This window comes from Corapipo altera, unplaced genomic scaffold (genome assembly GCF_003945725.1).
Source record: "Corapipo altera isolate COAL_440 unplaced genomic scaffold, ASM394572v1 61553, whole genome shotgun sequence".
NCBI classification, from domain to species: Eukaryota; Metazoa; Chordata; class Aves; order Passeriformes; family Pipridae; genus Corapipo; species Corapipo altera.
In genome coordinates this window covers 5,475,951-5,491,155 of record NW_020884918.1, presented here as the reverse complement: position 1 = coordinate 5,491,155, position 15,205 = coordinate 5,475,951, and the positions used below count along the sequence as shown (strand labels likewise).

At 42.6% G+C, this 15,205-nt stretch overlaps 1 protein-coding gene across 2 annotated transcripts in view; it reads left to right on the top strand.

The window, feature by feature from the left end:
- Positions 1-414: 414 nt before the first annotated feature.
- Positions 415-15,205, top strand: part of ST8SIA5 (ST8 alpha-N-acetyl-neuraminide alpha-2,8-sialyltransferase 5) — a 68,984-nt gene continuing 54,193 nt past the window's right edge. For both annotated transcript variants that reach the window (XM_027656082.1, XM_027656079.1), the window contains exon 1: positions 415-587. The gene's annotated coding sequence lies outside the window, so the exon portion shown is untranslated. The remainder of the gene's footprint in view (positions 588-15,205) is intronic.

Genomic DNA, 15,205 nt, shown 5'->3' with positions numbered 1-15,205 from the left:
ATCATGTTCATATTTTAAGAGAAATAAGCTCCTCTAAAGACCGTCTCAATGTTTCTTGCAGATTTGAAAATAAAGCTTGATGGTAAAAACGCTCCTTAGAGAAGTTTTATTGACTTCGGGGGATTTCAGTGCCACTGGAGCAACTGAAAGATCTGTTTTCAGGGAAGGCATGGATTTAGCTCAAGAAAAAGGCTTCCCCCAACACAAACAGCTGTTTCTTGTCACATAAGAAAGCAAAGCTGCAGAAGAAGTTGGGCATAAATTACAGGGTGAATAAAACTGCTGCTTCCCTGCAAAAACCCCTCACAAAAGTCTGGAGCATAGGAGGGTTTTCCGGCTCATGATGCAAGAGCCGTGGGCTGGGCTGAAGCTTGACATCAGGAGGAAACTGAAACCCAGCATTGGTGGAAGCTGCCTGTGATGCAGAGGTGAAGGCTGGATCTGGATGCTTCGGGGAGGTGAAAGAGGGGGACAGCCCGCGATCCAAAGAGCGAGAGAAGCAGGAGTCCATGAGTGGCAGTGGAGGAGAAACTGGGAGAAAGGGGCGGTCTGGCAGAATAGGAGGGCAGCCTCAGCATTTGTAGAAGGTAAATAAACGATCGCAGTAAAATAAGGGGCAAATTGAGTGCAGAACGTCTGGTTGCTGCTGCTCTCCTGGTCTGGCTGGATTCCTTGCAGATGGTGTGTGCTGTTCTCTCCTCAGCACGTTCCTGTTCACTCGTGCAAGGCTTTACAGGGAATCTAGTGATCTACGCTGATCTAAAAGCCTTGTTAAAAACTGTGAATCAACTCCAAACACAAAGTAATTACTTTTCAATTGGTGATTTTTCTTTTCGAAGAAAATCCCATTTGTATGGGGAAAAAAAAGAGAGTTCGGAGACAGGCATGTCACATCCGTAAGATGCATGCGCTTTACGGGAGGGGGGAATTGAAAGATAAAGATCTCCTGCAGTTAGCTGCTGAACTTCATGTTTACTTTAGATCGCTTCCTTTAGGTCTGTTAGCAAGCTGTTAACACCTGCAGGGAACAGAGTCGCCAAAAAAATCTTGGAGTATTTAAATAGTTCTGATTGTATTTTCGTATGTTAAGAGAATGGTGTGAGATTGCAGAAGCAGGATATAAAGAGGGATCATAGTGGAAACTGACTGTGTGATGAAGTGTAAACAAATCAGAAGTCAAATTAAGTCCTATTAAATCTGACTCAGAGATGATTTGCCTCAACTTGACTTCTGTGGGGTTTGGAGGGTGTTTTCTCCTGTGCTGCGTAAATGGTATCTGAGCATTGTGCAGATGCTGCCGAGTTAATCAAACGAACATTCATTCGAGCACGAGTATGAGCTTTTAGGGATGAGTGATCAGGGCGTTTGCTGAGGCTGCAGGTCACACAGGACCCCCTCAAACTAAAATAACAGGGCACATCATCCTGTGGGTGGGTGGGAATGGGAGAAAAAGAAACCTCTCTCTTGGCATCTGACCCTACAATTGTGACACTGACTCTGCCCTTGAAGAGAGAGATTTAGGGTCTTGTTTCCTGGTTTCAAGTAAATCTCTTATCTAGGATCTAGTATCCACTATCCACCAGTATGCTGAGAGGCAGCAATAATGAATTTTTCCATCACATCCAGGGGAGGCTGATGGCAGCACTGCACCTCTCTGGCATTACACGCTCTAATTACATGCCAGGTTTTCAAGAGATGCTGAGGCATCACAGAAGAGAGAAAACAGATAAAAGCCAAGATTCCAAAAAAAAATAAAAAGACAGACCAGATCAGACAAACACCAACAGAGAAAATGCAGCTCATTTCATGGGCAAAAACCAGCTATCAAAAACACGGGGTGCAGTAGCTGGAATTAATTGCAGCTGGAATAAATTGGGATGATGCAGCACCCATGTCCTATCACACCTTTGTTTTGAAGATCTCAATGATTCTCCAGCCACATACCAGTCCTGTGCTCAGCACTGTTTGGCAGGAGGCCAGGATGGTTATGCACTTAACTCCCTTCTCAAAAGACTTTTCCACAGGTATATCAGAATGGGGGATTTGATGGAGTCATTAGGTGTAATATTTTAAATTAACAGTAACCAAACAACTCAATTTTTTGCTCAAAGGTGATCCAAATTTTGGACAGGGCCCAAATAAACTTGGTTCAGATCAGTATACAGAAGCACCTACACTTGTTTCAAGAATAACTCTAATATTTCTAAAGCATATCAATATGTGTATGAATCATAGTTTTGAAGGACTGTAACTATTTTGGACTAAGGTGTTTAAGAATTACAGGTGTTTTTGACCACCAGTGTTGGTTTCCTGCAAATCTAAATCTCTGTCTTTGCAGAGGGATTTTGTTCTTGGCTGTTATTATGTTTACTGTAATTATAACTTATTTTAGGAGTCCACTTCATATTTCAGGCACAAGTATGTTTCTGAAGTATTGAAAAACAGCAGTGTCCTCTTGTCAAGAAAAGCGAGAAAATGGAAATAGCCAGTACTTGCATTTATATAACATCAGTTGCCCAAGATCCAGGGAATTTTCATTAAAAGGTTGTGTGATAGCTGCAGATCTATCCCTGACTGCGCTGGATGTGATGGAGTACATGCAGACTCAGACCTCCAGGATTTGCATGGGAAAGAAAACTTGGAAAAATGGGAAGATAGGATACTCTGGATGACACCTGGGGGGCCATGCATGAAGAAAGGGACAACCTTAAGCTCTATTAAAGTTGCCAGGTGGCTTTTATAGCTCAAGCTTACCTGTCTGGAGCTTTGCTACTATAGACAATATTGGTATAGGATTAAATTAGAATCCCTTTTTGTTGAGTTCTCTGAGCATCAGTTTGGTAATTTTACCTCTATCTCCTTTTCAGACCAGCTTTTACTTGGAAACTATTTTTTAAATTGGGATGTGGAAGGCTTACTAGGTCACAGAAAGTGACAGACTGGAGATGTAATCAATAGTTCATTTCTGGGAAAGAGGGTGCCAGAGGAGGTGATGCAGGACAGGTGAATTGCTCTAATGGGGCTCAGAGTCATAGACTGAGAAAATTACTTTTTATTGCCTTTGCTCATCATCGTCAGTTCTAACCCTTAGTGTTCATTTATTAACTTTGCAATGATTCTCCAAAGAATTGGGATGCCTTTGCCTTACAAAACTCTTGGGAGTGTGATTCTTGCTGTTTAGGTATTAAGACACGTAGTAAAATATTTAAATTTATTGATTATAACTGTCAATACAGTCTCTGTTAGGAAAATTAGCTTTAATTAGTAAAAAAAAAAAAAAAAAAAAAGAGCTCACTAATAAATCTCACTGTGTCTCTTTGGGCTTACAAGTGAGGAATCACTGAGGAGCTTCCATGTCCCTTTTTCAGGAACAGAAGGGGAAGTACAACCTCTGAAGTGAAATCTCACACTGTTGTCTTTGCCCTTTAAGTTAGAAGAGAACCTTTCTGTGTGGCAAGTTTAACCACAGGCAGCATTCTTGCATTCTTAGCTACTCATGTGGTTTTAGCAAAATGCCACTTTTTGGACCTCTAAGACTGGGCCAATCAGCAGTTCCAGTTTGTGAACTCAGTTATATATATCCCAACTTGAGATCTGAGAAGGAAATAGCTGCTGGCCTGTTTTTACTGGCAGTGTGAGAACTGTGTGCTCAGTTATCAGTTCCATTCTGCTGCTGCTCCTGTCAATATCCTACAAGTGATTTTACAAGTAAAAATTGCATGTGATCATCTTTGTTGGAGGGACTGTATTTTCCATGTGATCCTAGCAAGAAGTCAATATTCTGTAGTAGTTCCCCAACTATTAACTGCTATCTTCTCTGTTCAAGACCTTTCTTATATTTCAATCATGCTCATTTTACAGTTACTTTTAGTATTTTAATTCTGAAATACCTTTCAGCATCCTAGTAAGGGGCTTTTGCCTATCCTTGATTAAATGATGCAATGTATGACATTTCAAGCTTGCAACATTCTGTTCTGAAAAGTGAGTATCATTCAGTTTCAGTACCTTTGTACTTGTTCATGTAAAGGTCACCATATATAGACTAAGAACCTCAAGTTCAATGGGTAACTAAATTTTGGAAATAAGTCAACAACTGGTGGAATTTCTTAGCAATGGGCAGCTTTTTAGACCTGCAGCTGAAACTGATGCACTTCACACTTAGACAGCTAATAAGAAAAATACTGGTTTGAAAGAGCAGATTCAAAGTGGTGTATTTCTCTGTCCACTTCACACCTCAGTAGATCTGTTTCTGGAGAAGTTTGTATTGCTTATGATGAAACCAAAAAAATATTGCTGTGTTGTACGTTGGAGCAATCCACATCTTCTGGTGGCTTCTGGCCTGGGATTAAAATCACCAGAAAACCAATAGTGTTGTTACTTGCAAAACAGTTTAAGCTCAGCAAAAGTGGCATGGCTCCTGCTTCTTTTCATTTAAGCTTTTGGTATCTCTTAAGGCTTAGAACAGAATGAGAGGTATTATTAGTTAGGTAAATGAATACCATCTGCAGCACTTTATCTGACAGAGGAAAAAAAATGGCTTCAGTTAGGGCTGAAAGCAAATTGCTTGTGGTCCTGGGCCTCAAAACTCATCAGATTTTCTGGGCCACATTCTGAATTATTTTTTTATATGAGATTTTCACTGTTGATTATTTTTTGGGAGCACTACATAGATAGAGAGAAAAGAAAGTATGTCCTGAAAGAGATTAATAAAGTTTTGTAGAATTTCAAGGCAAATTTATTAAGTGGACTCGTGGGAGCATTCATTCAACATTACAGGAGATTGCTAGGAGAAACTGTGGAATTTCCTTGGAACTTCCTTGAGCAGACTGCCACAGTTTAGGGTAGACCTTTCTCCCAGTGGAATGTAGGAACAGAGAATGTCCAGAAGTTACAACCTGCAATAAATTGTCCCTGATCAGGGCAGGTGGGGATATTAGGCAGAAATCCTTGGCTGTGGGGGTGGTGAGACCCTGGCACAGGTTACCCACAGAAGCTGGGGCTGCCCCATCCCTGGAAGTGCCCAAGGCCAGGTTGGACAGGGCTTGGAGCAACCTGGGACAGTAGAAGGTGTCCCTGCCCATGGCAGGGGGTGGAATGAGATGACCTTTAAGGTCCCTTCCAATCCAAAACATTCTGTGATTCCATGATTAGAAGACAGCTCTTGCCTTCCTTACAACAAAACTGAGATAGATTTTCCTCCTAACATCTGATCCAAATCTCTCCCCTTTTAGTTTAAAACCTTTCCCCTTTTCTGATCACACTCTGCCTTTGTAAAAAGTTGCTCTCCATCTTTTTTATAATCTCCCTTTAGGCACGAGAAGGCCACAATAAGGTGTCCCTGGAGCCTTCTCTTCTCCATGTGAACACTCCCATCTCTCCCTGCCTAATTTCACAGCAGAGGGGCTCCAGCCCTTGGAGCATCTCCATGGCCTCCTCTGGACCTGCTACAACAGGTCCCCACATCTTTGTGCTGCAGATCCCAGACCTGGATGCAGCACTCCAGGTGTGGGCTCACTGGGGCAGAGTAGAGGGGGAGAATCTCCTCCCTCGACCTGCTGGTCACATCTAAGTTAGTCCTTTAAGCACTTCCTGAAGTCAGTGGGGAGAGAGGAGCACACCCCAGGGCTGATTTGCCTCAGTACCTACCTGAAAAAGAAATGAAAGTTTTTTTGGAGGTGCCCTTTTTCATCTGCTGGTCATATCAGTTGTCTGCTGAACAGCTTTTCTACAGATTATCACCAAGGGAGCTAACGTTCAATCAGATGAATTCTCATTTTTTATGCACCACACGTTCTGAGCAGGCCCAGGACACTTTTCTTCCAGAAAGGAATCTGTATTTAATTTTTTAAAAACTTCAGTTCAGAAGAAACCACAGAATATGTCTGTAATGCTATCAAGATTGAGTGTTAATCAGATATTTTTTCTGCCACTTCTAATGTAATAAGCTTTTTTTAAAATAATCTTTCTGTAAAATGTGACATCCAAAAATGTAGTTTCTACTATTTGCAGTAAACAGAACAAAGACAGGTAAAGCAGGCTAGTGCCTGACCTTTGGAAGCTGAACATGTAAAGAGAGGACATTGGGATCATGAAATTAAGGAGCTGAGTACATTTTTTTTAATGCAATTTTTTTGTCAGATGGTAGTCTGAAAGTCTACTGTGTTATTTACAGTTAAAATATTTGAGTGAATGGACTTTGCATTACGATTTTAAGAATTATCAGTGTAAAACAAGAATAGGGCTTGTAGTTCTCATTAATCTACATGTAGGACGTTCTATTGGTTCCCAGGGAAATCATTAAGGTAGCATTTGAAGAGTACAAATGAAAAAATATGATGAAGCACAGTTGGAGGCACAATCTCTTACAGAAGACTCTGAGAGTGAGTGAGTAACCCTAAATAATAACTAGATTTGAGGTGGAGTTTCCCATTAGTGAATGAGGACCTAACAACGGATCCTAAGAGAATGCAGAGTATTAAATGATACTAAGAAAAGTAATTTTAGAGATGTGACGTAGTGTTTTCAGCCTACATAAGACTTTAATCCTCAGAGCTACTATTCTAAAACTATCAGCTGGCGTTAATCAGGAATGCTTACAGCAGGGATTGAAATGGTCAGTTCACTCCTTTTTTTTCCAATCAAATTTTGCTCTCAACTACACTGCTGTCCCGTGTACTTGTGCAGGTAGGATTTGGTACATAATTTCATCTTCTTTTGATTGCAAGCCAAATGAAAAATTGTGTTCGCCTCGCTATACAAGCTGGTTAGTTTTCCCTCTAGATATTCACTAGCCTATATAAAACCCACCATTTTTTAGGTGATTTAAAATGTGTTTTCAGTGTGTTTTTAGGAGATCTGGACAGAGCTGAGCCGTTGTTCCTAACCTTGTCCTGTAGTGGAGTGGTTCCATAGGATGGGGGATTTTTCAGTCTGGCTGGTTCATGTCACTGAGTTTGTGCCTCTGACTTCCAGGTACCCTCCCAGCCCCTTACACCTTCTCCCCTGGAGTTTTCCTTGTGCAGGGCAGGAGGGATCATACTGGGATTGTAGATTAGACCCGGGGGACAGATAGGAAGGCAGGCAGTGTCCATGCCGAGTGACACAATTTCAACATCACTGTCTTTATCTGCAGTGAAGCAACATCTCTTATTAACTAACCCATGTGATGGTGCTCACCACCCTTTCTGAGTCAGATGACCTCTTTCCTCGAGGCTGGAAGGAGCTGCCTGGGTGTCAAGATAAGCAAAGTCCTTGCCTCTCTCAATAGCTTGGCTCTGTTTTTGCTTGTGATAGATGACTCTCCAGACTCTGAGAAAGCTTTGTCTGTTACCCTCCCATATTAGACAAACATCTGAGCAATAGTCAAAGTCAGTGGCCCCAGGTTGTTGTGTGAGTCCTTTTCAAATCAGACAGTGACTAATGTGTCTGTTACCTTTTCTGGAAGGGACAAACCACAATAATGTGCCATAGACAGGGCTGGCCATTGCATAGCCACACTAAAAACTATCACCCCAAAACTGGAAAGACTCTTAAGCTTGATACCATCTTCAGGTGTTGAAAGTTTACCCAGCTGGGGCTGATGGGTCTGGTCCTCTCTTTCACAGAAATCCCAAATGGTTCAGGCTGGAAGGAACCACATCGAGTCATCCGGTCCCACCTCCCTGCTCCAGCAGGGCCATCCCAGAGCACGTGGCACAGGATTGTGTCCAGATTGTTCTGGATTATTCCGGGTGAGGGAAACTCCACACCTCGTCTGAGTAGCCTGTTCAGTGCTCGGTCACTGCACAGCAAAGAAGATCTTTTTCATGTTCAGGTGGGAATTCCTGGGCATCAGTTTCTGCCCATTCCTCTTGTCCCATTGCTGAACCTCCCACCCTGAGCAGAGCCTGGTCCATCCTCTGCCCCCTCCCTGCAGGCATTGACAGACATGAGGTCTCCTCTCAGTGTCTCCTCTTGAGGCTGAACAGCCCCAGCTCCCTCAGCCTTTCCCTGTCAGGGAGATGCTCCACTCCATTCACCATCTCTGTCAAGCTCCACTGGACTTGCTCCTGGAGCTCTTTGTGCATGGACGAAGTGAGGGAACAGTGCTGGATGCCCTTTTTCCTGAGCAAGCACATCCCTCTCTGACCCATATTGAAAATCTTTACTGCACACTGGCATGTTATGAATTTCCTGGTGGATGTTGTGTACTTCTCCATGTGCAGGGATGCTGGGTGGACATGCAGGAGCTGCAGTGCAGTACAGCTTTGCAGTGGGTGTGGTTCATAACCAGAGTGTTGTTCTAAAGGCTTTTAGTATTAGAAGTGTGGTGGATGAATTCTTCATCCACTCTAACTAGATGAAATTTCATTTATCATCAGAGATCCTTGCTTTTCAAGAGTTTATTCCTTTTCAGTTCCATGGCTGGAGACTTAAAAAATAAAGTTCACATCTTGTTAGTTTATTGTCATTTTGAGAACTCATTCTCTGAAGCCCAGGGTTATTATTTTGTCCAAGTCTTGCATTGTATAATAGGGAAGAGTTTGTGCCCTTCAGAGTGGCCTTAAATAGCAGTAGCGCAAAGGAAAGCGATCAGATGCCATTAGCAGCCTTCTGCTGGATTAATGGCCAGCAAAATCTGGTGGAGATGCCTGGAGCTTTCTAGCATCACTGCTGTGACTTTGGACATAATTGCCCACGAGCAGCTACACGACATCCAGCTCGGTTACGCAACATCCAGCTCAGCCACAGCACTCGCACGTCCCTCCCCACCAGCTTTCCCAGCTGAGGCAAACAGAGGCCAAGCCCTTCTCCTGTGGTGTCACAGGGTGAGGCAGCAGCTCTCCTCTGGTCAAAATCCTCCATCTCCACGTGGCTCTTGGTCTTTCTGTCCAGGCCACCTGAGTGAAACATCTTTTTCTTCCTGCCTGCTTGGATGGGGTGGTTTCGTTGGAAAATCAGCCTGTGCTGTGCAAAAATAGAGAGATGTGATGCTGTGCTGTCCAAAGATTTCAGCAGGGCTTGCTTGAGAATGCCACAAGTCACTTTTTCAGGCCATCATTTTGCAAACACTTTCAGCTGACAGAAGAGTCCAATCTTCTCACTCCTTCATCTCTTATCTTCCTCTCTAGCATCCCTTCTTCTGTTGTTTTGAGATCTGTTTGTGTGCTGGGAAGCTAACCTTTTTAAATTGTTTTTCTTCTGGGTTTATTCTAAACTGGATTACCTCTCTGTTAATCATGAAAAACCCATGGCAACACTAATGCTGTGCAAGAGAAGGAGCAGGGCAAGAACAGACACAGGTAGATGAGAACAGGAGAGGTGTGATTTTTCCATTTGTATTCCAGCTTAAACCAGGTTGTAGTGCTTTTAAGGCTGCAACTTCATGTTTTCTTCAGCCATTAAAAGACCATTCTGCCCCAGCACACCGTGAACTTTTCCATAAAATAATGTAGTCTGGAACACCTAGTTGGAAGTGTTTGAGAAAATCATATTTATTTTTTTTTTCTTTTTAATTAGGGCCTATTAGACCAGATGCTGCACTTTCATTAACCAGTTGCACCGATGTAGGAGAGTCAAAGAAAACCCTATCTGTACCCAAAATACAAAATAATTATATAATTCAGTCTCTTCCAAGTCAGGAGATGCTGTTTCACCCCAGGGTGTCTTTCAAGCAAGTGCACAGACCAGGCTGCAGACGCAGAAAATGTGAGAGGAGAAGAAGAGGCCTTTGACAACCTCCCCAAGCTGGGAGGCAAAGGTCAGAGAGGGGAAGGGAGCTGTTGTACTTTGAATGTTCGGCTTGTCAGAATTTGTTTAGTGAAAAAACAGAAATGTTTCCCAAAGCTCCTTTCCTGGTCCCTGGGTACATCTGTTATTCTTTTTCAGAAAACGAACTAAAATAACACAGGGGGAAAAAGTTAACTCCCTAACATCAGACACGGGGAAGGAGTGATACCCACTTCTGGCTATCCCATTCTGTGTGTGAGGGGGGAATTGCCACCCTCTACCCTCCCTGAAAAAGTTGAGAACAAAGAGGTGCTGAGCAGCATATTCAGGAGATGACGTTGCTGTGGAACTTCTGGAGAAGAGGATCTGACCAGCTCCTGGAAATACCTGACACCCAGCTCAGTGACCTTTATGTGATGTAGCTCATCTTTAACCCGAGCAGGATTTTGGGATGAAAACTGGGAGGAAATTGGGATGAAAATCCCGATTACCTCCCCTCTTACTTGTCACAGAGCACCTGTAAAAGACTGTAGCCCAAGAAAAATGAGTCAGGGACACGTGGGGTTTGAGGTTCTGAGAGAGCCTTTCACAAGGCCTGAAACAGGAACGGGAGTAGGGAAAACACGACAACGTCACTTGGAGCCAAGCAGGAACTCATCTGCACTAAAAAATGTCTCTTAAAGAAGGCAACCCCTCTTCTGGGCTTACTGACAATTGTACTTGATTAATCAGGTTTTTGTGGGGGTGTTTTCCTTTGTTCCATTCCTAAGAGCTTATTTTTCCAAAAGTGATCTGATCCTAATCATAGGTAATCTGTCACCTGTGAGATCATGACTCTTCCAAAAAGCTGTGAACATTTTGCCCTCAGAAACTAAGAAAATCTGTGTTGAAAATCCATAAACACCTTTTTCAAGGCATCGGTCCCACAAAGGTGCATTCGTTCTTTTTGAAGTAATGGTCGTGTGTTTGCCTCCCCACTAAAAAAGGTGGGGTGGGAGTTTGGCTGAGTTCGATTCCCATGAAGCTGATTGAAGTTTTCCTGCTGTGGAGTCCATCGGGTATTTTCAAGCCAGGGAGCATTTATGCACAACACACCTGTTTCCAATAGCTCCACCACCTCCACAAAGGCAGCTGCAGCAGAAAGCCCTGTTCACTCTGGGGAAAGCACATTTTATAATAGCTTCCCATCCCCCAGCCAGATGGGAATCAAGCTGAGGCAGCTGCAGTCCAGGTCCCATGAGAAATACTACAAAAAGTGCAATTAAAATAATTAGTTAATGCCTTTTTATCCAGCATGGTAACAAATAGGGAAAAAGAGCTTGAAATAGCTATTCTGTTTATCAGTCCAGCATGATATTGGATGCTTCCCAGGGTTGCTGTAAGCTCTCCCTAGGGCTTTAAAAGCTTGTGGGTGCTTGGCCAGTTGCTGGATTAAGGATCTCTATTACTGGTGGTAGCAGGGGTGGGTTAAAACCACTTGAGCAGTACATTTTGCTGTAAGAACATAAAAAAAAAAAAAGAAAAAAAAGAAAAAAAAAAAAGAAAAGTGAGTCTGAATTGATAATAAAGTGATTTAGATTCTGCTCCCTCCCTTGGAAATCAAGATTGCCTCCCATTGATTTCAGCACGTATTGGCTTAGATTCTGATTAAGCAGAATTTGCCTGATGATTCAACTTTATGGGGGATGTACAAACAAAAAATACTTGGCCAAATACGTCCCTGGCACAACTCAGTGAAATCTGGCATTTACCCAGTCACTGGCTGCTTGTTGTTTGAGGGTTTCTCTGCTACGCTGCAAATGGTGCAGCAAGTGAAGGTTTCTTTGCAGGCATTCAAATTCCTTTTCCTGAAGTGTTCATAGCAAATAAAGAAGTGCACCAGGAGTTCTGCCCCCAGTAAGCTGTATTTGTTATTGCCATAGCAGGTGTTATTTATTCTGTAGGCAAGTGACATGGCCAAAGGGTGAAACATAACCTAAAAAGCACGGAAGAGTCTCTTAATAATCTCTAGATTCCTCAATTTCACTCTAAGACTTCTTCCAGGGGCCGAATTATGCAAACATGAGTATTTTTTTCATTTTATATTCCTGTCATCACTCCCTGTCATCCCTGTGGGGTGACCTGGAGGTCAGGCATGTTAGTGAAGAGCATGAAAATAAGGAAATGTTGAATAATAAATGCTTCAGGTCATGCAAGCTGTCCCTATCTCCCACCTTCCTGGCAGATGATTACAGAATAGCCAAGCAGAGCAAGGTCTCAGTGGCTCACAAAGTGGTTCTGGAGTGTTTGTACCCAGCCTGTGAATCTGTCAATGCTCTTACCCTTTGCATGGGTCATCAAAGGAGTTTTTGAAGCACAGTAAGGACTTTGCATTGAGGCAGGAAGTTCCAAAAGCTGCATGCCATGTAACTGGGCATTTCCTTTTAACAGTTTCAAATTATTTTACTATTGTTGCTTTTGAAATTCTTTCAGTTCTATGAGAAATGGTATTACAAAGTATCTGATTTTCTTATGTTGTCTGGAAATGTAAATCCCGGCCTCTACGCATCCCAGACCATTTCTTAATGTTACTGGTAGGGAAAAGAAATATCCCAGATTTGCCTTGTCTTCCTTCTGTCTGTGAGAGGAGGGTTAATAATAGAAGTGGGAAGAAGGGTTAGCAAAGGGGGGTGCTAGTCATGTGGACAGAATGCCAGCAGCAAAGCTGGCACATGTTGTTCCATTCGCATGAAAGTATGTTTTATTCATTTGCTGATGATCATCTACAATAGCTACAATAGAGAGAAATAAGAGGGCCAGAGTATAACCAGGTGAAATGCTGTGCCTTTGTCCCCGTTCTGTGGTATAAGGCTGCAGGAAATGTGATTTTCTGTGACAATTTCACTTGATATAATATAGGCACTTTCCGGGGATTAAATATTAAAGGAAAAACAATCATAACTCTTTACATTATTTACTTGACACTAACTTGTTTCCATGCTATTTTCACACTTGGCCCTCTTGCTATCCCACCTGCAACTGTACTGGTCATCCTAAACTCCCATTATAGTCAGGAAAGACAAAGGCATTTTTAGGATGTGATTTGTTTGACACATCTTTGAGATCCCTTGGGATTAAAAGAACTGTTTTCTCCATAGAGTGTGTTGACTAAATCTCAGCTAACCTCTTGGAGGATTTTGGTAGGTGTAGGCACATACATTGGTGGTGGCAGTCAAGTACACCTATGTTTAGTGCCATTAATACCAAGATTTCCTGGTTCCCATGAGCTATGTATGATTTTGTCTGTCTTACATGATCTAGGGGGATGTAAAAGATGGAATTGCTTGGGGAAGTGAGTCCTGTGCCCATTCAGATGGATCCTGCTCTTGTGGTCCTCAGAGTGACAAAATCATAGGTTAAAAGGCAGAGGAGGTCTTTTTTGCCTTATGCAGTAATTGGAAAGTTGTCCTTGTTACTCCTGCAATACAGCTGCAAGGCTGAGAAATGCTACTATTGCTGGTTCAGAAATGAGGGAAGAGATGCCAAGGAGGGCAAAGATACTCGCCTGCACTGCATGTGGAGTGTGAGGTGAGCTGATAAAGTAGTAGATGACTCCACCCCACCATGCAGAAATCACAGTTGAAGAGCTGAAAGCAGCCACGCTGTTGCAGAAGCATCTTTTTGCCTTCCCGAGCCAGCTTGGAGATCTCAGCACTGTGGTGCAGCTCTGCCTGCAGTCATGAAGAAAGCTTGGTAAAACACGGAGCTCTGAAACCAAACCTTCAGCTAATCAGCTGAAGATAGAGCTTGTGTCCACCCTTGAATGAGGATGAGGATGAACTTGGCTTTTGGAGTACTGGGAGAAAGTTTGAGGTGTTATGTTAAGAAAAGGAGTGGATAGTTCTGCAAAAATAACAAAACTGTTAACAATTTTTTAATCGAAGCTCTTACATTTAACATTAGGAACCTATTAAAACCAGTGGGGAACAAAGCACTTGGAGCTGTAGTTTGAAATCAGACAGGATGGATATTGAACTGCAACTTTTTTGTAGCTCTGTAACTTTTCACTAGCAGCTGGGAAGATAATACTTTTAACAGGAACACGTTAAATTCTGGAGCACAGACATGCCGTGATGGGAGAGTGGAGATTGCAAGGCAGGGCAGTGGTTATGAAACGATGAGTTAATGGCTTTTTTTGTGTATTTTAGGGAAGGGTGATGTACTTGCTCCAGGCAGCAGCTGGTGAATTTAGGTGTAAGGCTGGTCAGAACTTGCAGGGATTTGCCAGGTGTGTGGCCTGGAGCAAGGTGTGCATTCCTGTGGAGCTGGTGACCATCCAGATTAGATCATGTGCCACAGCACTCTGTTTGTTGTGAAAACACTGATTTTTGAAGTGCCAGCTAGTTCTGCTTCATCATCTGGAAGGAGCAATGCTGAGGAAAAAGGTTTGTCCTTCCTTTCCCCAGAGAAATTGACGCTCTGTGTGTAGACCTCAGCTACAATTTCCTTGGATTCTCAAGGCAAAGCTGTAGTGGTATCCAAGCAGAGACCATAGCACCTGAGCATGAGCTGTCTGAGGGAATTAGGTGACTGTGCTGTGCTGTGCTGAAAGGCCCTAAGTTTCCTATTGCTTTGTATTTGAAATGGTGAATTTTTCCAGCTGGGAAATGTCAGTGGAAAACCTCTACCTGGTGCAGTGTATTATGAGGGATATCCCCAGGCCTAAAGGAGGAAATTCAAGAGAAACTGGGAGTCTAGAAATCTGTAAATTAAAAAAGGGTAGAGGTCACTCTTCATATACCCTTTCCACCTCGCTTTTAATTTCCTTGCTTGTTAAAGCATAGAGCAAAAGTTGAATCAGGTTATAATGACAACATGCAACAGAATATATCCTCCGTAATCTCTTTGTCACAAAAAAAAAAAAAAAAGGTAGAATTTAGTGTGATTATTGCCCCTGTTATTAAGCAAATGTTTCACCTGTGATTCCAATGGAGGTGAACTCACAGCACTGTTCTTGTTTGCCAGCTACTTCCATAGACTACAAGAACCCACAAACAGTGCTAGTTATGATTTTTGTTGTAACATCAGGGAACAGCTCTCCTTATCAGTCAGCCAGTTCTTGGACCTGTGACACCTTCAGTGTAATCTGACACAGTGGTTTGTTTTGTGAAGTGCAGCATGGATTGCAAAGGAGGACTGGGAATGCTGGTTTGGGTGTTCCTGTGTCATCCACATCCGTGAAATGGGAACCAAAATGACATCACAAAATGAAAATCAAAAGTGCAGATGCAATATTTAGTTATAAACAGAGGATGAAAAAGGCAACAAGTTGATGTAGTAATATCTTCATTGGTGAGTTTTCACTGTTGAATGTCTCAACACACTGAATCACATTTGAAAGTCATATGCAATGAAGAATAGTTTGGTAGTCTCTGAACTCAAACAACCATGGTTTTGCTGTGTTTGAGTCCCAGATTTATCTTCCTCTGTTACCCAGGTCCAAAGCCTTGCTCTCTGA